Below are 27,371 nucleotides of genomic sequence, written 5' to 3' on the forward strand. Positions count from 1 at the left end.
AGGGTAAATTTAATTCCTGCCATGATGGAGTTCTTAATAATAGGGCTCGTCACTTTCCTGGGATTTGGACTTTTGTGAACCTGATCTGGTTTTGATTATTGTGATCTTTTTCTTGTAGACTCTTTTGACTTTTCTGTCTGGATTATTCCCTGAAACAATCACCATAGGTTTGTTTTAGTGTTTATATAATCACAGAGCTGACTTTTATCATAGAAACTATTCCTTTCACCATCTATTATGAGGGGTACTCTCACTGGGTATATAATAGTTTGAGTTGAAAGCCAGAATATTTTAGACTTTAAAATATTCCATTATAGTCCCTTATTTCTTTCAATGTTTCTGCAGAGAAATCTGAGGTAATTTTTATGGGATTATACTTGTATATTTTTAGTCATTTCTCTCTTGCTGCTTTTAGTATTGCTTCTTTGTTTTCATTGTTAAGAGTTTTAACTATGATGTACTTGGAGAGTTTCTTCTTTCGTCCCATCTGTTTAGTGTTCTGTGAGTTTCTTTTATATGGGTGAACCTTTCTTTTGTAAGAGTGGGAAAATTTTCTGCAGCAATTTTATTTAATATGTTCTCCATGCCTCTGGGATGGATTTCTTCCCCTTCTGGTATACCCATGATCCAGATGTTTTGTTTTGTTGCCATAAGGTATCCCACAGTTACCTTGTATTCTGTTCACATGTTTGTTTGTTTATTTATTTTTAGAAAAGCTTTTGGAATCCCAATCAATGTCTTCTGTCTTGTTTTCCAGCTCAGTGATTTTGTCCTCCACATGAATGATTCTGTTAATGAACATTTCTGAACAGTTACTTTTGTTGTTTGGTAGTGTGTGTGTGTGTGTGTGTGTGTGTGTGTGTGTGTGTGTGTTTGTTGTGGTCTACATATATTGAGGTAAAAGTTTTATTTTATGGAGGAGGAAGCAAGTGTTTATCCTTGTAGTATCTTCAGTGAGTGTTCTGTTTTAATGTGATCATATTTGATTAGGATGTGGTTATAACCACAGTTGTATAGACTGTGGAGATTGCAAGTATATCAAAGGTTGCTGCTGAACTGAGAGGCTAGGAATGGGGATCTCATGCCCAATCTCTCCATTTGCTTGCACTCTTCTGAACAGGGAGACTAGGGGTTGGGGAACCAAGATCCAGGAAAATGGGGAGTCTGGAGCAACAGGCAAGCTCCCACAGTGGCCTGTGCACCCTCTGGCTCTGGGAAACAAGAATATGGAGTCCCAGGTGTCTAGCAGGAATCCAGAGAAAATGGACTGCTTCTACATCATGCACACAGGGTCCAGGCCTACTCAGCCAACAGCAGGGGTACTGGGACCAGAGAACTGGAAGATGGGGAACAAACTGGAATCTCTGGCCCATTTACTCCACATGCACACTCTCCAGAGCAGAGGATCTTTTGGAAATCTATTTTAATTATTTTTTAGATGTGATCTACTTCCATTCCGCACTCCAGATACAGTGGCTTTAATTCTAGTACTCATGAGCATGACACATGAGAATAACAAGTTTGAGTCCAGCTTTGATTATATATGCAAGAATGAACAACAAGAAGAAATTGTGAGCATAAATTATTCAAATGAAATATGGAATGAACTATAGGAAATAACTGAGAATTTATTTATATTTATTATTTATTATATTTATTATTATATTATTATATTTATTTATATTTATTATTGACCTTACATATAACTTTTTTGAGAACATTGTTGGGAAATGCTTTTCTGCTAATTTCCAGCAGTTCTTTTTGGAGCCATCCGATAGTCCAGGCTTGGTTTTCCACAGAAACCTGTCATTCAACCTCATGGCTCCATGGGGTCTCCATTGAGGGACTGCCAACAACCCTGACTCACATTGATCATGGTTACTTCCCCCAAACAATATTACATCACAAATCCAATGACCTTTTATTTCCTGTATTGCTTCTAGTCCCATAATTCAGGTTGACTTCCAATTTGTTAATCCAAGGGAATTCATCACACAGTCTCAATGCAGAAGAGCTGGCCCAATCTGTGATGGTAATCTCTTAAAAAATTGCAAATGAATGCGTGCTGTCTCCATCCTCAAACTTTCATTTCTTTCTAGGCCATATCCCTCTTCTCACACCAGTTCATTTTTATATAACTCAGTCCTACATAGAATGATCTATCAAGCTCTGCTTAAACCACTTCAATGCATCTCTTAGGCAAGACTTCAAATCTTTCTGAATTCTTCCAAATAAGTTCCAAAAGGCAAAAGCCAACCAGTCAAGTTTCTAGAGTCATCAACCACACTATATTGGTACCAATTCTATGTTGTAGTAACCTTTTAATTGCTGGCATAAAGAACCTGACCAAAAGGGGTTGATGGGAAGAAAGTTGTTTATCTGGCTTACAGTCTTGAGAGGTAGCTTAATGATGACAGAGAAAAGATGGTACAGTAGAGGCTGGATATCACCTCTGTTGTAGTTAGCTTCTTATTATTGGCAGAAACACCTGACCAAAAGTAGCCTGTGGGAGGGAAGAGTTTATTTTACCTTAAAGACTGAAGTGGAAGCTCCATGAAGGTGGTGAAAGCCAATGGCATGATCAGAGAGTGTACATCACCTCCTGGCCAAAATCAGGTGGACACAGCAATAGGAGAGTGTGCCAAACAGTGGCAAGGGAAAGCTGGCTAAAATACCCATAAGAACACCCCAACAATACATTGCCTCCGGGAGGTTTTAATATCGAAATTGCCAACAGATGAGGACCTAAGCATTCAGAACACATAAGTTCATGGGGACACCTGAATCAAACTACCACATTCCTATCCAGGCCCCCATAAACTGATAACCATCCATGATACAAAATGCAATGCATTCAGTACAACTTTAAAAGACCCATAGTTTTCATCAATCCTAATGATGTCCAAACATTTCTATAGTCCAACGTCCTTAACTGAGCCATAATACAAAAACAAACAAACAAACAAACAAACACATCCTTGATGGCACAGAAATTCACACTGCAAAAGATGGCATTGTGCATAGAAAATAAATTGAACCAATTCAAGATTTAAAATAAGCAGGCCAAACATCAAACTCTGTAGTTCCAAGTCTGACAACTCTAGCCAGTGAAAAGTCTCCCAGTCCAGTAATTCTAACCAGTGACAAGTCTGTGGAGTTTCAATTCCATCCCTCCAGCTATGCTACTCACAGTCCTAGAAAACTTCATCTAGTGCCAACAGCTCTCCCTGGCAGCCATCCCATAGTCCTGACATCTCCATTGTGGCTCCAGTGGCACTCATGGTTCAGCCTTATGGCTCCACTGGACCCAGATGTAGGTAATCCAACAAGAATGCCTCACACTGCCTATTGCTATCTGCAAAATACAAAATCAGGTTCGAGAGATTGCTTCATGGTTAAGGCACTTTCTTGCAAAGCCTAAAGCCCCAGGTTCTATTCCCCAGCACCCACCTAAGCAAAATGCACAAGATGGTACATGCATCTGGAGTTTGTTTGCAGTGGCTAGAGGCCCTGGCATGCCTATACACTCTCTCTCTCTCTCTCTCTCTCTCTCTCTCTCTCAAATAAATAAAATATTTAAAAAAAAAAACACAAAACACAAAACTGAGCTGCAAATTCAATGACCTTCATTTCCTGTGTTTTTTATACTCCATAATACCAGGTGGGCTACTATCTTGTTAATCCAAGGGGGGATAAAGCAAACTTTGAAGAACAGAATGCTCCTTCAGCATTTAGGCCCCTTCAAAAGAGTTTGCATTTTTCCTGTTGTGCCAATGCAGGTCAGGTGGCCCATTCTCAATGGTTGTAATCTCTTAAACAATTTCAGATGAATGGGCAGCAGCTTTGGCCCAACAATTTCATTTTTTTCTGTGCATTATTCCTCTGGTTACAACAGTCCACTCTATGCAATGCAACCCTGTACATATTTTCAGGACACAAGCAGGCAGAATGTAGCAAGCCTGTCATGCAAACTGTTTCTAGCCCAGTCCCTACAATGTTCTTTCTCACCATCATAAGCCAAACCTCACAGTCCATAATTCTTACTGAATTCAGGTCTTTCGACTCTGACCAGAGTGGTTCATTAAGCTGAACATACAGAACTGTAAAGTGTCTCTTAGGCCAAGGTTTTAAATCCTTCCACATTCCTCTTCCAAAAGCCAAAAGCCACACAGACAGGTTTCTTGCAGCAATGGCCCCACATAGATATGAATCATACTGTTACAGTCAGCTTTGCATTGCTGGAAGAAAACACCCAACCAAGAGCAGGAGGAAAGGATTATTTTGGCTTACAGACTCAAGGGGAAGCTCCATGAAATCAGAAGAAAATGATGGCATGTGCATAGGGTGGACATCACCTCCTGGCCAACATCAGGTGGATAACAGCAACAGGAGAGTGTTTTAAACACTGGCAAGAGGAAGCTGGCTATAATACCCACAAGCCCACTCTGAAGATGCATTACCTCCAGGATGCTCCAATATCCAAATTGCCACCAGCAGGGAACATATGCATTCAGAACTCATAAGTTTATGGGGGACACCTGAATCAAACCACCACAATCTCCTTGCCAATACAAGTGGGCGACAGAACCAGGAGAGTGAACCAAGTTCTAGCAAGGGGAAGTTGACTATGGCATCCATCAACTCACCACAAACCACCCCCTCCAGCAGGACTCTACCTCCCAAACTGCCACAGCTTGGGGTCAATCATTCATAACACATGTGTTTATGGGGGGGGATACATAATTCAAACCACCACAGTAAGTAGTTATCAATAGATAGATTCAAAAAGTATATTTTTATTTTAAGGAAAATTTGAACCATGGGCAATAACTTATATGCTTTCTCTCTTTTTCTGTGTCTAGACATACTTGCTTCCTATGAACTTGTCCCATTGGAATAATGGTATTAATTTCAGTAAGATGGTCACAGACAAAGTTAGAAGCCAAAACTTTAATTAGAAGCAAAATAATAGGCAGATTTTCAAGGATAGTTATGTAAGATATAACACCAGGATTGAACAGAGATATAGTTTCCTCAAGCTTCTAAACTTTCTTGCTGAGGATGCTAGCTGTGGATGGAGTCAGATGTCAACAATACTAATTATGCCTTCTTGGCCTTCTTAGTGGCAAATGTTCAGACAGCCCCACTTGTTCTTAGGTGAGAGTGGAGGGAACAAAGGCTACTTTAACTTTTTAATAAGATATCTTAATTTCAATTGTATTTGAGGCTTTTGCTGGAACATACAAAGTCTAATAGTACATTACTCTTTTTCAAGCAAAGAAGTTTTACTCAAAGTAAAGTAAGAGGTAGAGACACAGGCTCCTATTCAGAGGAGGAGAGCCAGAGCACAAGTATGCTACTCTCGCACTTGAAATTTCAAGACATGATTTTCTAAACCATTTTGTATGAAATAGTGAACAAATATTGATGACTTCTTAACTTACTTTATAAAAAGGTCGCAGGACTGAACATTGTTTCCATTGCTTCTCTTAGAGAAGATGTTGTTATTCTTAATGAAAAATATGTTCCAGGTACCTGGTATTGACAGCATCATTATCTTTTGCTTATGTTCTTAAGTCTACGCCTTAACATCATGTCTTCTTCTTTCTCTACAATCAATATAAGCAGTTGATAACATGGCCAGTGCTTTTCTAGGACAGTGAGGAAGACTTTAGAGATACACAGATAGTTCTGATTCCAGATGGCTAAGAAGGTGCATGTCATTTAATCCTGGGCCCTTTCAGGGTGCCAGGCTGTGAAGCATCCTTGCACAAATCTCTCAGTGATTAATGTTCTCTTTTCATGTCTACCTCTGGATGACATTTTGTGCTCTTATGTATAAATTCATACAGTTTACATTTTATTTAATCTGCTTTAAAGTGATTAGACCCAATGAAGGTCGAGTTTCCTGAGAATGGAGGGAAACTCAGTTCTTAAGCCACTCCAGGATTCCTGGGAGGACTGGGGTTATGTTTGTCCCTGTGGGTATCTTCCTCTCATGTAGCAGTATTGGAAGTAGGACAGGACCTTTTTATCCAAGACAAGTTTTAGCACCTTAACTTTTTTAATATTGAAATGGTCAGCATTCATTTGGACTTACTTTCCTAATATATTAGAGTAGCAGCTAAATTTGAAAGAGTACCATGAAATGCCATAGCCAGAAAATTGAGATGAATGTATGTGTTGGGGGTGAAGTGATACACAGGAGAGGATGGAAAGGCAGTGAGGTGCCAAGAGCAGTGGACAATGCTCAGCACAGTCACCAACAGCTTTCTGAGACCTCATGTCATCTTGGGAGCACGTTTGGGTTATGGAGTCAAGTATAGCTGAAACTCATCTATAGCAAGGAAATTGTACTGGCAGCTTTAATGTAGACTATTTGAGTTTTTTTCCCATAAACTTTCAAGATAGCTTGATTATGTATTAAGAAGGGAAAAGAAGACATTATTTCTTTCTCAAGTACTGCAAGAGGGTGACAGGTTTTCTTTTTATTCAATGTCTTCTATATTCAAAGCACAGGGGAAAATACTGCATTTACCTGGTATGACTCTCTATTTTGCTTCCTGTCACAGTACTGGAGCAAAGCTCTGAAACACTGTAGAGAAGGCACTGCTCATGACCCGATGACCTTTGGCAGGAAAAAAAAACAAACCAAAAAACACAAGTTTTTGAAGAAATAATGGCTGGAAGCCTCTTTCAATTTTGACAGAAGATACAAATAGATTTGAGATTCTCAATTAACACCAAACAGGGGAAGGAAAAAAAAATCGCCTAGGAACAGAAAACAGCCACAGAAAAATGAAGCATTGGGAGCTGGGAAGATGGCTGAGTGATTAAAGATGCTTGCTTCCAAGCCTGCTTGCCTGAGGTCCATCCTCCTCAGCACTCATGTGAAACCAGATGCAAAGTAACTTATCCATCAATCAGCAATCAAAGCCAGGAGAATCAGAAGGCTTTTGGGTCAGATAATTTAGCTCAGCTGGCCCATGCAGCAGCAAAACAGTAAGAAAGACCTTCTCTCAAAGAAGGTAGAAGGAGAGGACAGACACATTGAGGTTGTCCTTTGACCTCCAAACATATGCGAAAGTGTGTGCGCTCTCCTCCATACCTAATAAAAACAAAATGGAAAGGCTAGAGAGATGGCTCTGCGGTTGAGGTGGCTGCCTGCCAAGCCTAAGGACCCACGTTCTCTCTCCAGACTTTCAAGATGAAGCAAGAGCAAGGTAACACATGCCCACTAGATGGCGCAAGCATCTGGCGTTTGATTGCAGGGCCCCCGGCACGTGGATTCTCTCTCTCTCTCAAAATTAAAAATAATAATAATAAAAAATAATATAATAAAATGATAATAATAAATAAAAGTTAAAGAAAAAATGAAACATTTCATGTAGGTGACAAATTCATCATCAGTAAAAATATATAGAAGGCAGCAGTATATCTAAAGCAAAGCAAAGGTTCCAGAGGAAAGCCATGCAGAAATGGGGCCGTGGCAGAGGCGGCAGACGCAGGACTGCTCAGCTTCGCTCTTGTCCTGCTGCTCTCTGCGGGTCGGCTCTCATCCTGGGCAATTTTACAATGAAAGCAGGGAGACATGAGTGAGCGCTGGCCTGCTTCGCTTGTTTGCTTCCTTTCACCTGGTGCATGTATTCATCTGAATATCCATTCTCTTTTGTTTTTATGCCTTTAAATTCTGTTCACCTCCTTCCCACTTTTTAATGAAAGGTTTATTTTCATTCTTATTAACTTTGCTTCAGATGTGTCCTGCTTATTTAAAGGTCTGCTGCTCTTAAAGCAATTTCCTCTCTTCCAGGATCCCAGGGGCCTTCTTCATTCTTGGTTTGTCTCCTGCTTCACTTACTCTTTTGGTACTACCCCCACCCTTCACGGGATTTTCTTTTTTCCTCTTAGAGTTTAGCCTGAGCCTATAATGGAAACATTCGCTTCTTTATGGCATTCTTCCTTTCCTCAGGAGAAAACATTTCTTTGTATGAATATAAATAGGGTCTGTAAAGAAAGACCCATACTTCAAAACATCGTGGCAATTAATAAGGGAGAACAATAAGTTGCTGGTCAAGCACACAACATGTAATTCTGAAAACCTTCAAAAGCTTTGAAACAAAGTGCTTGCTTTGTGACAAATAATACTGAAGGAAGGAGAAAGTGCACTTATCTCTCAAGATACTGCTGAATCTCCTTCCATGCCATCACAAATAATAATGGACAATATAGTCTTGTCTACAAAAGAGACATTATTTTGTTCCATATTGCTATGTATTTTTGCCAAGTGCTCTAAGTCTGTGGTTTTAAATATATGGATGCCTTAGGGAAATTTCCTTTGAATGATTATACTGAAAAAAAAATCACATAACAAGTACTTTTCTTTAAACACTTCATTTTTGTATCACAACTAAAGCATCAAAGTTTTACCTATAGTGACCATACTCCATTTGCCAATACTATAAGACTCCTTTATGATTTGGTGGATTTCAGAAATGCTATGCTATGCTATGCTAAATGATCTTGGTCTATTATTCAGCTGCTACATTTTGTTTCTATCAGTATATGAAATGCCTGCCCAAGGGCTCATAACATTAATATATATATTTCTAATATTTAGTATGTTAGCATGCAATCAGAAACAGAGAATCCATTTATTGTAGCAGTTTGCAAATTCATACATTAAAAAAAGATGTAATGACAAAATTACCTGGTATATGAAAATGACCACTTTTCTAAAAACTTGTACAGGAAGAATGAAATATTTCCTGCATTCTTGATTTAGGAGTTACTGTAGGTCAGACACCATGCAGCACCTACTTTTACCTGTACAGTAAGCAGCACATACAATATCAAATTCCCGTTTTCTATCTTTGTCTTATATATTTTCATTCTTGAGTGACAGCTTCTCTTGGGCCATGGCTACAGTGGTCTCTTAGTGCTTGGGCAGCTGAGCATAGCAAAACATTTCCCTGGGTGGTCCTGTTCTGACAGGGCAATTCTGTTAATCTCTCTTTTAACACTATTTTCACAACTAAAAAAAAAAAAAATTCTTTCAACTTTGCACTCTGGATCCATTGATAGGTAAGGTCTTCCCCTCAAAGCAACTGTGCTAGTACAAAGTAAACAGCCTCTCTGCAGCCACACAGTGAAAAGCTTCTCATTTTTCACATTTTTGTGCTCTACTCTTTGCTCTGAATTCTCATTGTAAATAAATCTTGCTATAAAGTAGCAATAAATAACCATGCAACAACCTGAATGTCATGTTACCTGAATGAAGTTCCTTCTACTAACTACCCCATTTCTTTATTTTATTTGATTTATTGATTAATTAATTTGAGAGAGAGAGAGGGATAGAGAGAGAGGGAGAGAGAATGTGCATGCTAGGGCCTTGTACATCTGGCTTTATGTGGGTGTTGGGGAACCCACATAAATGGCATGCCCGTTCTCTCTCGTTTGCTTGTCTCTTTCTCTCTCTCAAATAAATAAAATATTTTCTAAAAGACCTTAAAGAAAGTTATGCAAATATTTAGAAAAAATATCCCAGTACTTCAAATATTTGGTGTGGGTATGAGTGTTTTATATATTTTATTTTAGAAATCTAGCCACATATAGATACTTGAGTTAGTTTTTTTTTTTTTTTTCAGTATTAAAAATGCAGGTATAACTCAGTGGTGTGGAACCCATAGCTGGAGCTGGGAAACAAGTCAGAACCATATCCAAACATAAGCCCACTCTCCAATATCAAGTTACCATCAATCATGGGGTACAAGAGGGCCTACACCTATTAAACTCTCTATCAAAAAAGTAAGTGCTATCTCAATTTTCCGGGTGCTTACTTACTCTCCATTGGAGAATCTGCTTCTCTTTTTCAGATAAATGCAGATCCTATGGAGAGAGCTGCCCCATCATACCTCAAAAGGGGCCCGACTGAAACTAAGGAAAATTGGCTAAACAAGCAAGGGTGATGTTTTCCTGATGAACCAGATACCAGCACAAAGGGGAAGGAGACCAACACAGAGAAAAAACAACTCCTACCAAATCAGAGAGCCAGATCCTCAGAGGCCCCCAACACCCCAGCACTGAATCAGACCAAAAGTGAACCCAACATGGCTCAGGGAAATTTTTCGGAAGAGGGGGCGGAAAGAATGTCAGAGTCACATGTTGGGTCATGATATGCAGAGACATTTATCGTACCAATAACTGTGGGCTAACTCCATAGTGCATGACTCATTTACATCAACTAGGAGGGGCCATTGGGAGGTGGTAGGTCATGGATGAGCCTAAACAATGGTACCAAGCTGCCTGTATTTGCTGAAAAGAAAACTAATAAATTAAATTTAAAAATAAATGCAGGTATGAGCAAATTTTGTTTAAAACTTTGTACTTAAATCTACGTCTTTAGAAATTATTTTCTTTTTAATCTGTGCTAATTTGTTTTTTATTCTTTTCATTTGCATTTGGGTTATAATTACATTAAAGACTTTTATGTACTTAATTAATTTATATTTCTTTTTAAGATATTTATCAATGTCTAATTTATGTACTTGAATTGTAATAAAGTTTCTATTCTCCTTGTTGAGATTTGGAAAAATATTCTGACGTATCCCATCTGACCATGAACAGTTCTTAGATTTCTTTGAAAAGGATACTGGCTGATATTGCTGCAACTTTTACTGGGGGTGGAACCCATCTGTCCAAATGACACAAGGTATTTTTCAATGTCTACCTTCATATGACATTGTGGGGGCACTAAAGTGGCAAAATAAAGATAGTTATGTCAGTCACATATGCTTAAAATTCTCAAACTTGGCCCTTCTTATAAGTAGTAGCTTGTGAATTATGGTATGTATTTTGAAAAGTGGTTATTCTGCGTTTAGTATTTGGAGATATTAAAGAGTACTTTGGTCACTTTAGGATTCTAATGAACTTAAACACTGTCCAATTTATCTTTTCCCTATTTTGCAGCTTTGCCACACAAATTTGTTTATATGCTGATGGGCAGGTACAAACAGAAACTAGTATCAGGCTCTACAATTACATGTCAATCATTCTCCCACCTAAAGATATATTACTCACCACTGGAATGAATCAGGAACAGAGCTTTAAATAAAAGAAGTCTTTACTTTAACTTTGATAACACTTCCCCACATAAACTTAAACATTCTTCAATGCCCACAGGGATGAACACTTCTCTTAATTATTGGGACTTTGCTGAATTTCCAGCCCCTTGACCTTTAACGCTGGCATGCAAGTCTCTTCAACCTTTAACTGAAAACTTTTCTCTCTCTCTCTCTCTCTCTCCCCTCCCCACCCCCTCTCTGCAGTGATATTCCTTCCAAAGCTATTCAGATGGTGCAGCTACATGAGAGCTATTTTAAGGTCACTTGTGGAGCCTGAGATGTATTTCTGGGTTTGCAAAGCCTCTGTATTTATGGCCAGAGAGGATCCTATACCTGATATCCCTACCACGACTGGAGCTAATAGAGGCGGTAGCTACGAGGAAGTGGCACTAAGTAAGCTGTCATAAATACAGTGCACAACAAGATTCACTGTATCCTGCCTGCTCTGATTCTAGGCAAGTGTACACATTCAGAAATATATCATCCTCACTTTCCTCATCTGTAAAACAGTGCAACAGTAGTAGATGGTTATAAAAGTTCCTTCCCTCAGTTTTCTCATCTGTATTAATCTGATCTTTCTAATTTCTACAGATTTACTTGTTTTGTTTTTCTCCTACCCTAGAACATATTTGAAATTCAAAGTTTCTACCATGTATCAACTGTAAGCCTCAGTCAAGAATCTAATCTAGTTGTTTTACTGTTGAGGCTGTTTAGGCATAGCGGAGACCCCTGGAAATACAAGCATCAAATGTCCCTGAGCCTGAAAAGGAGAATGCTCTTTTTTCCTTTAACACTTTCTGCTTAAATGTATACTTTCAGCCTCCACTTTTTCAGAGGACATAAATGTCAGAATAATCTGGTTTTATCTCTTTCTTTCTTAGGAGATAATAATCACTGCCTTCTGAGAAGGATTTTTCCCTTTCCTGGGAATGTAAAGGAATTACTGGTGGTGCTTATACAGCTGACATAGGGGCTGAACTAACATAAAAGACCTCATTTGGGGTATCTAAGTGGGCTTTACCATTCCAGGGAAACCCACTATTACCACTTCTTGGACAAGATCTCTGTGTTTTGTTGTTGTTGTTGTTTGTTTGTTTTTTTGCTTCTCTTAAACTCTATAATCTTTATAGTAAAATTTTTCTAAATTTTATCCTCTGGTGTGTGCTTTTAACTCATTAAAATTCATTGTCACCTTTCCCATACTAAAGTAGCCAATAATGTTCCTTGAAATATGAAAGAATCAAAGATATTTGATCCCACTTAGACCATTCCACCCACTGGTTTATATCTGAATCTTCTATTCTGTTCCATCAATCTACATGGATGTTTTTGAGAAATACCTGTTTTGTTTCTCTGGCTCTGCCATATATCTTGGCATCATGTTTGATAATATTTCCTGCCTTACATATGTTTCTCAGGGTTGCTTTCATTATCCTAATTTTTTTTGTGCTCCCAAATTAATTTTAGGATTTTTTTTTTTTTTTTTCTGTTTCAGTGAAGAAAGCCATTGGAATTTTGATGGGGATTTCATGAAATGTCAGGAGCCATTTGGCTGGACTTGTATCCATAGCTCTGGGCCTTTGGCAGCAACAGAGCTTTAGCAAAACTATAGCACCTACATATAAGCAAGATTATGTATATTCAGTGTTGGGAAGCCATTTGGCAGCAAGACATTAGCACCTACATGTAAGCAAGATTATGTATATTCAGTGTCCAAGCCATTTGGCTGGCCTTAATAGCCTTTTGTACTGAGAGGTGATTGAAGTGCAAAAACTGTAACAGGAAGGTTTTTTTTTTTTTTTTTTTTTTTTTGATATAAACTTGTGTGAGACTCATGGAACTTTTGTCCATGAAAAAACTGTTTGTAAGAAGATATAAAAAAAAATGCTATGAAATAAACCTTGCTTCAGTCCTGGCTTCAGTCCTGGCTTCAGTCCTGGCTTCAGCCCTGGACTGGAGTCCTTGCTTTCAGTCTTTCTTCTGTCTTTCCTTAATCCTCACTCCCCATCAGGCTCGAACCCTTTCAGCCAGCAGGCTCTGGCAATGAAATGTATTAATGACTTTTTTTTTAATTAAGAATATACTTTGGGACTGGAGAAATGGCTTAGTGGTTAAGGTGCTTGCTTGCAAAGCTAAAGGACCCATGTTCAACTCTCCAGATCCCACATAAGCCAGATGCTCAAGATGGCACCAGCACAAGGTCACACACGTGCAAAATGTGGCACATGTGGCTTAGAGCTCCATTGCAGTGGTTGAAGCCCTAGTGTGCCAGTTTTCTGTTGTCATTTGATTCTAGAAATATTTGAATTCCTTGTTGGTTTCTTCTATGACTTATTAAATAGTGTATTACTCAATTTTCATTTAATTTATTTAAATTACTTTTTAATTTACATGAGTTTGTATATGTTCTATTACCTTTCTTGCTATTGATTCATAGTTTTATCCCATTATGTTCAGTTAGAGTACAAGAAGTTATTTCAAATTTCCTGTATATGTTAAGATTTGCTTTGTGTTCTAATATATGATTGATTCTAGAGGAAGTTCTATGTGCAATTAAGAAGGTATACTCTGCATCACTTACATGGAATGGTCTGTAGATGTCTGTTAGGTACATTTGTCTATGTCATTTAATCTAGATGACTCTCTACTTAGTTTTTACTGGGATGATCTGTCAAGTGGTGAAAGTGGGGTATTGGTCACCCACTACTATTGTGCTTGGGTTAATCTGTGACTTTATATATACTAGTATTTGCAAATGAAGTTGGGTGCATCCATGTTCACTATATATATTTTTACCATTGCAATGTTCTTTTATTGGCTTGTTCATTTAATCAGTATAAAGTGACTTTTTTTTTAACCTCTTCTGACTAATGTTGGATTTCATTCTATTCTGTCAGATATTACAATAGGAATACCAACTTGTTTCTTGAAATACCATTTTCTTCCTTTAACTCTAAGGTAGCATCTGCTATTTATGGAGAGTTGTTTCTTGGTGTCAACAAACATAAGGATATTGTCTTTTAATCCATTCTGCTAGTCTGTACATTTTGGTTGGGAAGTTGAGACCATTAATATTCAATTTTATTATGAGTTTTCATTCCTGTCATTCTTATTAATTTTGTACTGCTTGATGTTTTATATTCCTCTCTTGCATTAATTATTATTCAAGCATGGAGTATTCTTTCTTGTGACCTCATGGTATGCTTTCCCTTAATTCCAGTCTGAAGGATTCATTCAAGTATTTTCTGCAGAGCTGGCTTAATGGTCATGATTTTCTTTAGTCTGTTTATATTATGAAGTTATTTTTCCTTCAACTATGACAGATAGCTGTATTTATTAGTCTGGGTTGGCAATTGTCTTTAAGAACTTTAAACATATCATCTAAACTCTTCTGATTTTTAATGTTTCTGTTGAGAAATTTGTTCTTATTCTGTTGAGCTGTAGGTGCTGCTTACTACATATATTTTCTTGTATGATCTACTTGAAAATGTTTATTTTTCTTTTAGATTGTGATTCTTCTATTTCTATGCCTAGAATTCTTTGATATCTCTCTTCAGAGTATCCCAAGAGTCTTGAAGTTTCCACTTGACCTTCTTCTTAATTTAATTTCTGTTGGAATGTTTCAAATCCTCTTCTTTGTCTTGAACAGATATACTGTCCTTTACTAGTTTCATTCTATCGGTGAGGCTTTCTACAATTTTCTTATTTGTCTTATTGTGTTTTCCATTTCCAGCATTTCAGTTTGGTTTTTCTTTAGTTTTTCTATTTTCTTACTAATCTTGTATTTATCTCCTTATTTTATTCAGCTGAATTTGTGTCTTCTGGAATTCCATCAGGGTTTTTCTTTTCTTTCTTTCCTTTGACTTCTTTGAGCATACTTATAATCATTTTTTTGAAATTGTTGGTACTTCATATAATTCAGTTTTGTTGGAGGTCATTACTCTAGGAGTTGTAATTTTTGGAATTTTTTGGTGTGGGTTTCTTATATTGCTATATTGGAATATTCATACCTTGAGTTATTTCATTGCTTAGATTTTCTGTTTAGCAATTATATTTTTAGATATGTAGGTCTGAAGTTAAATCTTTAGGATAGGAGCTCAAAGTGCCAGATGTGGCTAGTATATTACCCCTAAAATAGAGTAAGAGTTAGAGTACCCCAAGCTGGTGGATGCAACTGTATCATAAGCTAAAAATCCAATCTACTGTGTCCACCTTCCTCCAGGGCCTTTTTAAATTTTTTGGTTTTGTGAGGTAGGTTTCATTCTAGCCCAGGCTAAAAATATATGTATGTATGTATGTATGTGTGTGTGTGTGTGTGTGTGTGTGTGTGTGTGTGTATATATATATATATATATATATATATATATATATATATATATATATATATAACTATAATTCACTATGTAGTCCCAGGACGGCCTTGAGCTCATGGCGATCTGCCTACCTCTGCCGCCAGAGTACTGGGATTAAAGGCATATGCCACCACTCCTGGCCCTTCAGGCCTTCTTAACTGTTTCATATTGCCCCAAAGTACTCCCACTTCTGCTTCTGTTGCTACTCTTGCCAAAGATCTTCAGGCTTCACTGTTCACTGGATTGGAAGTCATTTTATTGGTCAGAAATCTCTGGAGGTACAGTCTCTCTAGGTTTCTATGTTAAGATGTCCCAGCACCTGGGAAGTAGACACACTATGACTTATTCCTCCTCTTCTTACTCCCCATCCTCCTCTTTGTCTTTTGCTAGACAGGTCCCAAAGCATTTCCATTTGAAGCTCAGTGTTTTAAAAATCCTTAGTACAAACAGCTCTTTTACTGTTCCTTACAACTTTTTCTGTCATAGGAGCAGTATAGAACTTACACAGTACTGTGTGAGTTCAGAAGACATAACACAAAACTGATAGATTTTAATTCTTCTGCATATCCCTAATATTTTGTAACTATTTGTTATTCTAAGGTAAAATTGATTGATCTACTTTTTACTTGGTATAAGTTTTCTTTTCTTTTTTTTTTTTTTAAATTTATTTATTTGAGAGTGACAGACACAGAGAGAAAGACAGATAGAGGGAGAGAGAGAGAATGGGCGCGCCAGGGCTTCCAGCCTCTGCAAACGAACTCCAGATGCGTGCGCCCCCTTGTGCATCTGGCTAAAGTGGGACCTGGGGAACCGAGCCTCGAACCGGGGTCCTTAGGCTTCACAGGCAAGCGCTTAACCGCTATGCCATCTCTCCAGCCCTGGTATAAGTTTTCTACAGCAGGATTTCTAGTCCCTTATGAAAACAAACATCATAGAATATGTTTCAATAGTTCATCAGGTATTTCTGAATTCCATCGAAGGCTGTGGCTTAGACTTCCACTAGAAGTTGTCACCTTCTCACACACTCCATAGCACCCCTACTTACATACCCACCCCTACTTACAGACCCTATTATATGTCCTTTCGTGAGCCTCTCTTCCATTGAATGGGTGATTCCTCTATCTAGTAATTAGGACTCTTGTGGGTAAGCAAGTAAATCTTTTCTTTGTAACTGTCATATATCTGTCATATATCTGTGGCCAGGAGAGTAAAACATCAAAGTCAGCTGTCTCTTTGAATACTGAGAGAGAAATAGGGAGTTCAGGAACTAAGGAAATCAAAGGCAAAGCCTCAGTGACATTACTTTGTACTGAGTTGGCAGAGTTGAAAGAACAGCTGAGCATAGGCTGGAGGAAGTTGCAAAGTGCAACTGTGCTGTTCCCCTGTTTCCTTGAGATCAGTGTTACTCCTTTGTGTAACTCAACAGTTTCAACTAGAAACTGAGGCTCTCTTCTCTAGGTGTAGAGTGAAGGCAAGTACAAGACTTGCTAGTTGAGGAGCCAATGAAAGCAGATGCAAGGGCCAACAGAGTACTCTCAAGTACTTGCTCCTCCTCCCCACTTGATCAAATTTCTTACTAGGTGTATCTACTCTCTTTCCCACAGGCTGTATGCTTCCCAAGATAGCTAGGAATGTGGCTCAACACACTGATAGATAACAATGTCATGTCACAGTGTTAAAAGTTTGTACATCCCTGCATCTAGTGGATGAGAACAACCTAGAGAGATTGGTATCTCTTCATATTGTTTGAGTTAATTTTAAGGTTTTCACCTCCACAGTGGAGTTGGTAGGTAGAATAGTAGTAACAGAAGTAACTCATAATGCTTTCATAATATTATGGGACATTTTTTTTTCTGCCCTGGAACACATCTCTCTTGTCTTCAGCTCTATAGATCTATAGGCATGTATTTTAACTCTTCCTTGTTACTCTCAGAACACCCATGGAGATATGCCACTCACATCTATTTCAAGATAATTTGCTGTAGGCAGCATCGTCAACTGACAGCCTCCAATAGCTATCCCTTGAATAGTGATGTCTCACTTCACTCAGGCAGCTCTTGTCTAATGATAATATACAGGCTATCCATCCCTGACTGAGGAGGAATTCCACTAATGGCCAAACTTTGTGTAGGTAGCCCTCAAATTAATGAAATAAAACCTGAATTCATAGACAAGAGTAACTAGATACCTTGGGAATACAATAGTATGGTTTCCCATTATTATGTAGAAAAAAGTCATCATTATTATGTTCCCAGATTCTTTGTGATAAGTTTTACAGGGCAAAGCAGGGATGTTTGCCTGTGGCTCATGTTGTTTGTGTGGAATCTCAATGGAAGACTCCAAGCAGGGTCTTTGAGTGGCTTTAATGAGTGAGCTGGCATAGTCTAAAGACTCATTCACTCATATGTATGATTACTGAAGCTAGCTGTCAGCTGAGGCCCTATTTGAAACACAGCTCATAGTGTGGACTTTCTTAGATGTCATTACAATGAGTATTGAGAAAGATCAAGACAGAAAGTATGCACCTCTACTGGAAGTCAGGTATTCTATTCATTCTATTTGTTGAAGCATCATGAAAGTCATCTGTCTAGGCTCATGAGGTTGGAAACAGAATCTGCCTTTTGATGGGAGGGGGACAAAATTGTTGAAAAGAATGTAGAACTAGAAATATAATTGTAGATAATTGGGAAACTAAAATTTGCCACATAAAATCATTTCTAAATAAAGACCAGAAACAACAAATGCCATCTATTTTAGAAGGTTACAACTTGCAGAAGAATTTAAAGTAAGCAAGATACTTTTATTTGAAATGATGGATAATATAAATTATACACTATACTAAATCAGACAAGGGAGTATTAAAAACCTTAAATATTAGGCATGAAAATACAGAAATAATGTGATATACATATATTTGGAAAAAATTTAAAAGAACATATTATTGAGTTAGGATATCAGATTGTAGATGAAGCAAGAAGGAAACAAAAAAATTAATCATGAGTAGAAAAATAAATACCCACTCCCTTGTCAATACACAAACCCAAGAGATATGAAACACAGCACTGTAAACCCATTTGAATATTTGTATTGAAAATGAAATACATTTGAAAATAGAGAAAAAGAAATAACTCAATATTAGATAAGAATTTCTAAGCAATAAGGAATTGTGAATGACTTTAGACTGAATGTCTATTCCCAAATGATAAGCAAATAGAAAAAAAAATCCCAAAACACACATTAAATGAAATTTACTACTAATAACAAAAGACACAATTCTAAAACATTTTTGAGTACACAGGCATGTCATATATGGTGGTTTCAATAAAATGTCCCCTATGGGCTAATCTCTTTTATTTTACTTCGTTGGCTCCTAGCTGGTGGCCATTTGGGAAGTGGAGCCTTGTTGGAGGAGGTGTCACTGGGGACAGATATTAAGGCTTATTCACCTATTCCCCTGGGTGTTCAGAGATAGTCATCTCTTCTTGCTCTCACTCTGCTGAATGAAGATGTGGTCCACTTGCAAGGCTTCTTCCACTATGATAAAACTTCTCCTCAAAACTGTTAGGGTGAAATATACCCTATGCTCCCATAAGCTGCTTCTGGTTGGGTTTTTGTCCCAACAATGTGAGGGTAACTGGTAGATGATCTATAAAGGACCAAGAATAAGAATGACATTGAGTTTCTAAATAGCAGCAATAGACACACGAAAATAATGGAGAAGCAGGATCTGGTGGTACATATTTGTGACCCTAATACATGGGAGGCTCAGGCAGGAGTATCAAGAGTTCAAGGTCTGTGTGGACTATGTAACAAGTATCTTTCTGAACAGAAAATACAGAGGATAATTTTTAAGAGACAAATGAAAAATGATGTTAAAACATGAAAGAAACATTCAAATAAGAAAAAAAATTCTGGCAATGATAATGAGGTGGTGTTAAAATGGACATTGACCACATAAAACTTTCAAGGCTAAACTGGATCATGGTGGCAGAAAGACTGTATGTCGGGCAAAACTTGATAAGATTCACTATTGTCATAGAGGAAGAAATTAGGACAAAGGAACAGATATAATTAAAGCACTAAATATCTATGCAAACTCTGAAATAAAACTATTAACTGTCAAAATGGCAGGGATGTGGGTGAGCAGATAACATGAACCAATGGCACAGAAGCCTGCAAAAGTAATTTTCTCATTAGAGGAAAATTGGAATTACTCAGCTTACGGTGTCTGCTCTTATCTATACAAATTTCCCCTGTTCTGACCTTGTCTCTGTTTCCTTGTGCACTTTTATCCAAGCCTTGTTACATGCCCAGATCTGTATCAGGTGGACAAGAAAGACACAGATATTCTGGGTCAACTGAATTACATGAGTGAAGGAAAGGTGATATGGAAACTTATTACAGTCTTGTTGCATACAGTCTGAGTTTGGTTGATGAGATGGTGGAATAGCAGCTGGCTAGGTATCTAGTTAACCAAGGCATCCAGGCATCTCCTGGGAAGGCATTCAGTACAAGGGAAGAACTGCTTGGCCCAGGCCCTACACTGTTCTCTGGGGATTAAAACTGGCTTTGAATGTAACTTTATGGGTTATTTCTGTCAAGGATGACTCTGGTAAAGTTTTAGGAGGGAGAAACCTTTTCTTTCTAAGAATGTAGAAATGGCCAGGCTTTAAAGTGACTGACTCATAAACTTAAAGTGATTATTTAAAGAAAAATTGCTCACAAGATTACTAAGGTGGTGATATTTATCAGTTGTTTCTGGCCAAAACACTGTGTGACAAACCAGTCCAATACATAGTGACTTAACAAGCATATAAAGGGGTCATCTGGGGCATGCTTGTGGCTCCCAGCTGCAGTGGGGTTGAATTTTGTCACAGCATCTCCCATCTTATTCTCCTTGGCCCTGTGAATCACCAGAAAACTTGAAATGCATTATAGCTGAATATATCAGATTTATGTCCTAACAAGCTAACTCTAATGACAATTATAGAATGACACAGGGAATAATGCAAATGTTTCACAAAATTAATTGATCTGTGGATTATATGTAAATGTTGTGTCATGGGCAGCATAGCAAAAGATACTAGACTAGAGTCTTATTGTTTTCAAATAGTTTCATTTGAAATTAATTCTATTCTCCATTGTCTAGAATTTGATGGAATATAAACTTCTAGAATAAGAAGGGATTAAAGTTAACTATTGTCCTTCCAACTTCAAGTGTGTTCATATTGCCACAGACATCCCTTCAAAATATTCACAGGAAGCTAGCATGCATGTATGTATGGTATGTATGTATTTTCTTAATTATTAATTTATGGGGAAATAGTTCATTCTTTACATAACTATGAAACAGAACCTTATAATGTTTTCTTTTCATTAAAATGAGGTTACTGGAAGAAAGGGCTTATCATAAAAGACAAAACCAGCTCTTTTACATTTAATGAAGCTTACAAGTGCCATAAGATATAATCAGACATTTCAAGTAAGCAGATTAGAGCATAGGCTTCAGGTGATAAACACAGTCCTAACTATATTTCAAATTGAGCTCTTATGTAAAAGAAACATCTGACTAGAACCCATTTTTAATTAACACTTTACTTCTAGCTTGTAAAAAGACTTAGTAAGTGACCATAAACTCATTAATTTACTTTTGCTTTTATGTCTTGTGCCAGCAAAGTACAATGAGCTGTAAAACACATATGAAAGATTAGTTACAATCTCTTAATCACATGCCTTATAAGGCTTTAAAGCTCAGTCAACATAGCTTATGCAGTTTTTCAATGAATATGGGTCAAATGGACAAATAACCAAGATGCTTAGATCAGTGGCTCTTGCCAATGCCATTATGATTATCTGAAGATTGTCCTGGAAATCTGTGGAGGAGTTTTGGGTAGTCACATGATTGGGAGTTCTCACTGTTTGATAGGTAAGGCCAAGATGTGAACAGTAAAGGCAGTTGTATAAACTATAGTTCCCATATATTTAATTTCAAGACTCCCAGCTACTCATTGGGCATTCAGACAAGTAAGATCCTTTTTTTTTAATAAATAATTTTATTCATTTTTATTTATTTATTTGAGAGTGACAGAGAGAGAGAGATTGAGAATGGGCTCACCAGGGCTTCCAGCCACTGCAAACGAACTCCAGATGTGTGCACCCCTTGTGCATCTGGCTAACGTAGGTCCTGGAGAATCAAGCCTCAAACTGGGGTCCTTAGGCTTCACAGGCAAGTGCTTAACCACTAAGCCATGTCTCCAGCCCGTAAGATCCTTCTTAAAACTAGGTGTTGATGGAATCTCTTGTTTTATATTCTGATACATTATTTTTCATTTCATAGATTTTTGTACACTGACTGTAACTTAGACATAACTGCAATGTACTTGTAAAAAAACATTTATATGAACACTTGATCAATTGCAAGAATGAATGATAAGAAGCATCAAGAAAATCAGAATTTGAATTGAAACCATACTTCAAAAAAGAGATGAACACTATATAAAACATTACAACAGAAAACAAAAATCAAATAGGATATATGAAAACCTCTTTAGAACCACTCACCAACACAGTAAATAATATGGAAGACGAAACTTCTGACATGGGATGTGAGGGCAATCTGGCTGCGACATCTGTCACTCCATTGATCACCAGGGTTGATTCAGCTGATCTGGCTGGCTAGGCGGGTGTCCCCTTCCTCCCTCACCGCTCCATATGGGTCCCTCCCGAAGCTGTGTGCTCAGTTGAAGAGGATGACCTTCCTCGAATAGAGGAGGACCGGTCTTCAGTCAAGGGTATACGAGTAGCTGCACTCCCCTGCTAGAACCTCCAGAAAGCTCTCAAAACTTCTGACCTGGAAGATAGGACAGAAGAAATTGGTCAGGAGACCAATAACCTTGCTAAGTTCAGAAAATCAAGTGAACAGAATACAAGGGAAATGTGGGACACTCTAAAATGACCAAATATTTGGATCATGAGCATAACACAAGGAGAGAAAATCTTGACCACAGGCATAGAAAACATACTCAACAAAAATATGGAAGGAAATTTTCCAATTCTTGCAAAAGAGAGGCCCATCCAGATACAAGAAGCCCACAGAACACCAAACAGGTGAGAACAAAAAAGAAGCTCTCCCAGGCACATCATAGTTAAAACCCTTAACAATGAAAACAAAGAGAAAGTGTTACAAACAGCAAGAGAGAAGCAATTCACAACATACAAAGGCAATCCCATTAGAATAACTTTCTCAATGGAAACCCTGAAATCCAGAAAAGCCTGAAAAGGAATACTTCAAAGTCTGAATAACTATGGTTTCCAACCAAAGCTATTGTAACCAGCAAAAGTTTCTGTCATAAGAGGTGGTGAAAGAAAGACTTTCCATGAAAAACAGTCAAATTTATGATTATATGAACACACAGCCAAACTTACAGAAAAATACTTGAGGGAATATCCCTTAAAGACCAGTCAAACAACCAATCTCAGGAGCCAACAAGAAGATCACAAAAACCAAATTAAACCAGGCTAAACACAGTACATAACACTAGAAAGCACTCAACCACATAAAACACCTCATCATGTCAGGGTTTAATTCAAACCTCAAAGTAATCACCTTAAATATTAATGCTGTTAATTTATCAAAAGACACAGTCTATCAGGATGGATAAAAGGCTGTACTATTCTATCTGCTATCTTCAAGAAACCCACCTCACTGCTAAAGATAGACACCTCCTGAGGGTGAAGGGTTGGAAGATGATATTCCAAGAAAATGGAAATAAAAAACAAGTAGGTATTGCTATATTAATATCTGATAAAATAGGCTTCAAACCAAATGGAATCAAAAAGGACAAAGAAGGTCACTTCTTACTCATCAAGGGAATGATCCAACATGAGCACATCATAATCATAAACATATATGTCTCAAACATGGGGGCACCACAGTTTATAAAACAAAATCAACTTCACAATAGAAGAGAAATGAACACTAATACCATCATAGTTGGGGACTTCAATACTCCACTATCATCAATAGATAGATCATCCAAGCAGAAAATTAATTGGGAAATAATAGAGCTCAACAGCACCATATATCAACTAGACCTAAAACATATCTACAGAACTTTCCACCCCAACTCTACATAATACACATTCTTCTCAGCAGCCCATGGAACCTTTTCTAAAGTTGACCATATGTTAGGATATAAAGCATGCCTTCATAAAGTCAGGAAAATTGAAGTAACTTCCTATACCATGTCAGAACACAATGCTTTAAAGCTAGAAATTAACAAGAGGCACATCAAGAACACTGCCAACTAATGGAGACTAAACAATACACTTTTAAACAGCAAATGGATCATGGAACAAATAAAAAAAAAGAAATCATAAAATTCCTAGATTTGAATGATAATGAAAACACAACCTACCATAACTTATGGGACTCAATGAAGGCAGCCCTCAGAGGAAAATTTCTTAAAAAAAAATAGACTGAAATGAAACACTTTCTTCCCATAAACTGCTTTTATTCAAGTATCATTTCCCAGCAACAAGAAGGTTAACTGCTAAATTGGAAACAAAGCAAGTCCTTACAAATAAAGAAAAATTGAAACTATCTGACTACAGTGGAATAAAACTAGAAATCAACAGCAAGAGAAATACAGAAAATATACAAACTCATGGAAGTTGAGAAGTACTCTATTGAACAATAAGTAGTAAAAAACCAAGAATGAAATTTAATATTCCCAGAATCAAACAAAAATGAACACACAATGTAACACTTATGGGATACAATGAAAAAATTTCTAAGAGAGAAGTTTATAGCTACAGGTACATATATTATAAATCAAAGAGGTATAAAATAAATTAATTAATGATATACCTTAGGGTCTTGGAAAAACAAGAAGAAGCCAAACCCAACCTCAGTAAGTAGAAAGAAATAATCAAGTTTACAGAAGAAATTAGTCAAATGGAAATGCAACAACAATGCAGATTTTCTATGAAAAATAATTGTCTATTTGAAAAGTTAAACAAGATTGACAAATGCTAGACTAATCTACTCAAAAGAAGTAGATGGTATCAGTTAATAGTATTAGTTATGTAAGGGAAATATTATAACAGATACCAATGAAATTCAGAAAAATATAAGGACTTTCTTAAAAACATATATTAGACTAAATTTAAAAATGTAAATTGTAGAGCTGGAGAGATGGCTTAGCAGTTAAGTGCTTTCCTGTGAAGCGTAAGGACCCTGGTTTGAGGCTTGATTCCCTAGTACCCATGTAAGCCAGAGGCACAAGGTGGCGCATGTATGTGGAGTTTGTTTGCAGTTGCTGGAGGCCCTGGCACACACTCATTCTCCCTCTCTCTCTCTCTCTCTCTCTCTCTCTCTCTCTCTCTCTCTCTCTCTCTTTGCCTCGTTCTCTGTCTGTTGCTCTCAAATAAATAAATAAAAATAAACAAAAAAATAAAAATCTAAATTGTAGGTGTAAACTATAAGAACAAAAATGAGAATAAACTGTGATAAAGAACTGCGGGAATATTTCTTACGGACCTTACAAGTAACTGATCTGAGATTATTGTTGTGAGATACTAAATTCCTTAGTTGTAACTTGCCCTAGGGTTAATCTGACAATGATATAATCTACCTGCTTAAAGCAATGTGACTGGGTTTCTTCGATCTTGGTGTACCTTTGGCCTGAGTAGTGCAGAAGAAATGTTAAGGGATGCTGACTTATCTTAAGCTATGCTCTTTGTCAAATTTCCTCAGTGTACTGGTTGGACTCTTGACTCAGAGCAACCATACATGCATGTGTACAAAGGGCTGACCATACTGTTTAAGACAACAGAGTCAGCAACTAAAGACCCACAGATCTGTTGCCTTCAATAGATGGGCTTAATGTGATTTCATTTGTGATCAGAGTATATGTGTATTCTGAATCAGCAGAGTCCATCAGGTCATACCCTTAAATCTCTTCCTTTAACAAATATTCAAGAATTATTTAAAGTCAAAGTTTATTTCCCTTTGTGCATACAATATACTCCTTATTCATGTATCATTGGTTTTGGGTTGTTCAATAAAAATTCCAATAAATATTTGTATGTGAAGGAAGCTACAGCTGCAGTGACTTCAAGACAATGGAAACAGCAGATACAGCATGTTTACTAGTGAGTTAAACTAAACTTCTCTTCAGTTTCCTCTTTCCTCAGGCTGCTGCTAAAGGCAGCTAGCCCACTTTGGGTGGGGCACTGCAGGGGTTAGCTCTCTCAGCTCTCAGGCTCTGTTCCTAGGAGCAGTTTTCCTACTTTTAGAAAGGAAAATTCTAGGAGTTAGTCTATAAATTCAATCTTGTGCCCCCTAAAGTGGGTAATAAATGAAATTATGAATTTCTAGTTGCATATGGACTACTAAAATTAAACTAAGATGAGATAAACAATTTCAACAGATCTACAGAAAGTAATAAAAGGGAGCAGTGATAAAAATAAATCTCAAAAATATCCAGAAGGATAACTGGAAAGATGGCACAGTAGCTGAGAAATGTGCTTGCAAAGCCTGTTAGTCTTGGTTCAATTCCCAAACTACCCACATAAGCTAGACACAAATGAGTGGCCCACATGTATGGTGTTCATTTGCAATGGTAAGAGATTCTGGTGTGACACACACATAAATCAATAAATTAAAAAAAAAAAAAAAAAAAAAAACAGGCCCTGAGGATTTCACCCCTGGATTTCTACTAGGCCTTTAAACAGCAATCCTTCTCAAATCATGCCAAAATATATAAAGAAAGGGATGCTACTAAAATCTTTTTTAAAAACCAATGTTGCCCTGACATCAAAACCAAATAAACACAAAACAATAACAAAATTACAAACTAAACTTCCTAATGAATATAGATTTAAAAAATTCTCTATAAGAATATTGCAAACCAGTGCAAAATAACACATCAAAGAGATTATTCACCATGATCACAGTTATTTTGTTACAGAGTTGCGATGGTTCAACACATGCCAGTCAATAGTTTTAATGCATCACATAAAACTTAGGAACTGAAATGACATGATCACATAAATAGGTTCATAAGAGGGTTTTGGCCAAATCCAGCATTCTTTCATTATTATTGCCCTTTAATGACTATAAATATAAATAACATAGCTCATCATAATAAAGGTTACATATGACAAAACTATAGCAAACATGATCTTAAGTGGAAACAAAAGCCCTCAAAGCACATTCATTAAAACCAGGCAGTAGATAATGCTGTCCACTTTCTTTAGTCTTTTTCAGTATAGTGCTTGGAATTTTGCTAGAACAATGAGACAAGGAAATAAAATGTATACTAACAAGAAACAAAGACATCAAAATATCCTTATTTTTAGATGATATATATTTCTCTGTCAGAGATCCTAAAGACTTCACAGGAAATCTCTTAGTTCTGACAAACACTCTCAGAAAAGAGGCATAATATCAAATCCACATGCAATAATCAGTAGCTTTCCTAGGTACTAACAACAAACATGCTGAGAAAGAAATCATGCAAACAATCCCATTTACAGTTGCATCAGAAAAAATCAAAACAAAACCATTTAATCACCAGCCAGTCAAAAAAAAAAAAAAAAAAAAGCCTCATTAAAAAAAAAAAAAAAACTAAACCATGGAAGCGAAAGATATTTACAATGAACATTTTAAAATGCTATAGAAACAAATTGAAGAAGACATTGGAAGATGTAAAGACCCTCTGTGCTCATACATTAGATTAATCAATATTTTGAAAATGGATATCATGCTAAAAACCATCTTCAAATTCAATGTGATCCCCATCAAAATTCAAATACATTCTTCACCAAAATAGAAAAAAATACTTTAAGGGGGCTTCCACGTAAGATGGTAGCATAGGAGCCAGGCCAAACCAGA

Source organism: Jaculus jaculus, chromosome 7 (genome assembly GCF_020740685.1).
Source record: "Jaculus jaculus isolate mJacJac1 chromosome 7, mJacJac1.mat.Y.cur, whole genome shotgun sequence".
NCBI classification, from domain to species: Eukaryota; Metazoa; Chordata; class Mammalia; order Rodentia; family Dipodidae; genus Jaculus; species Jaculus jaculus.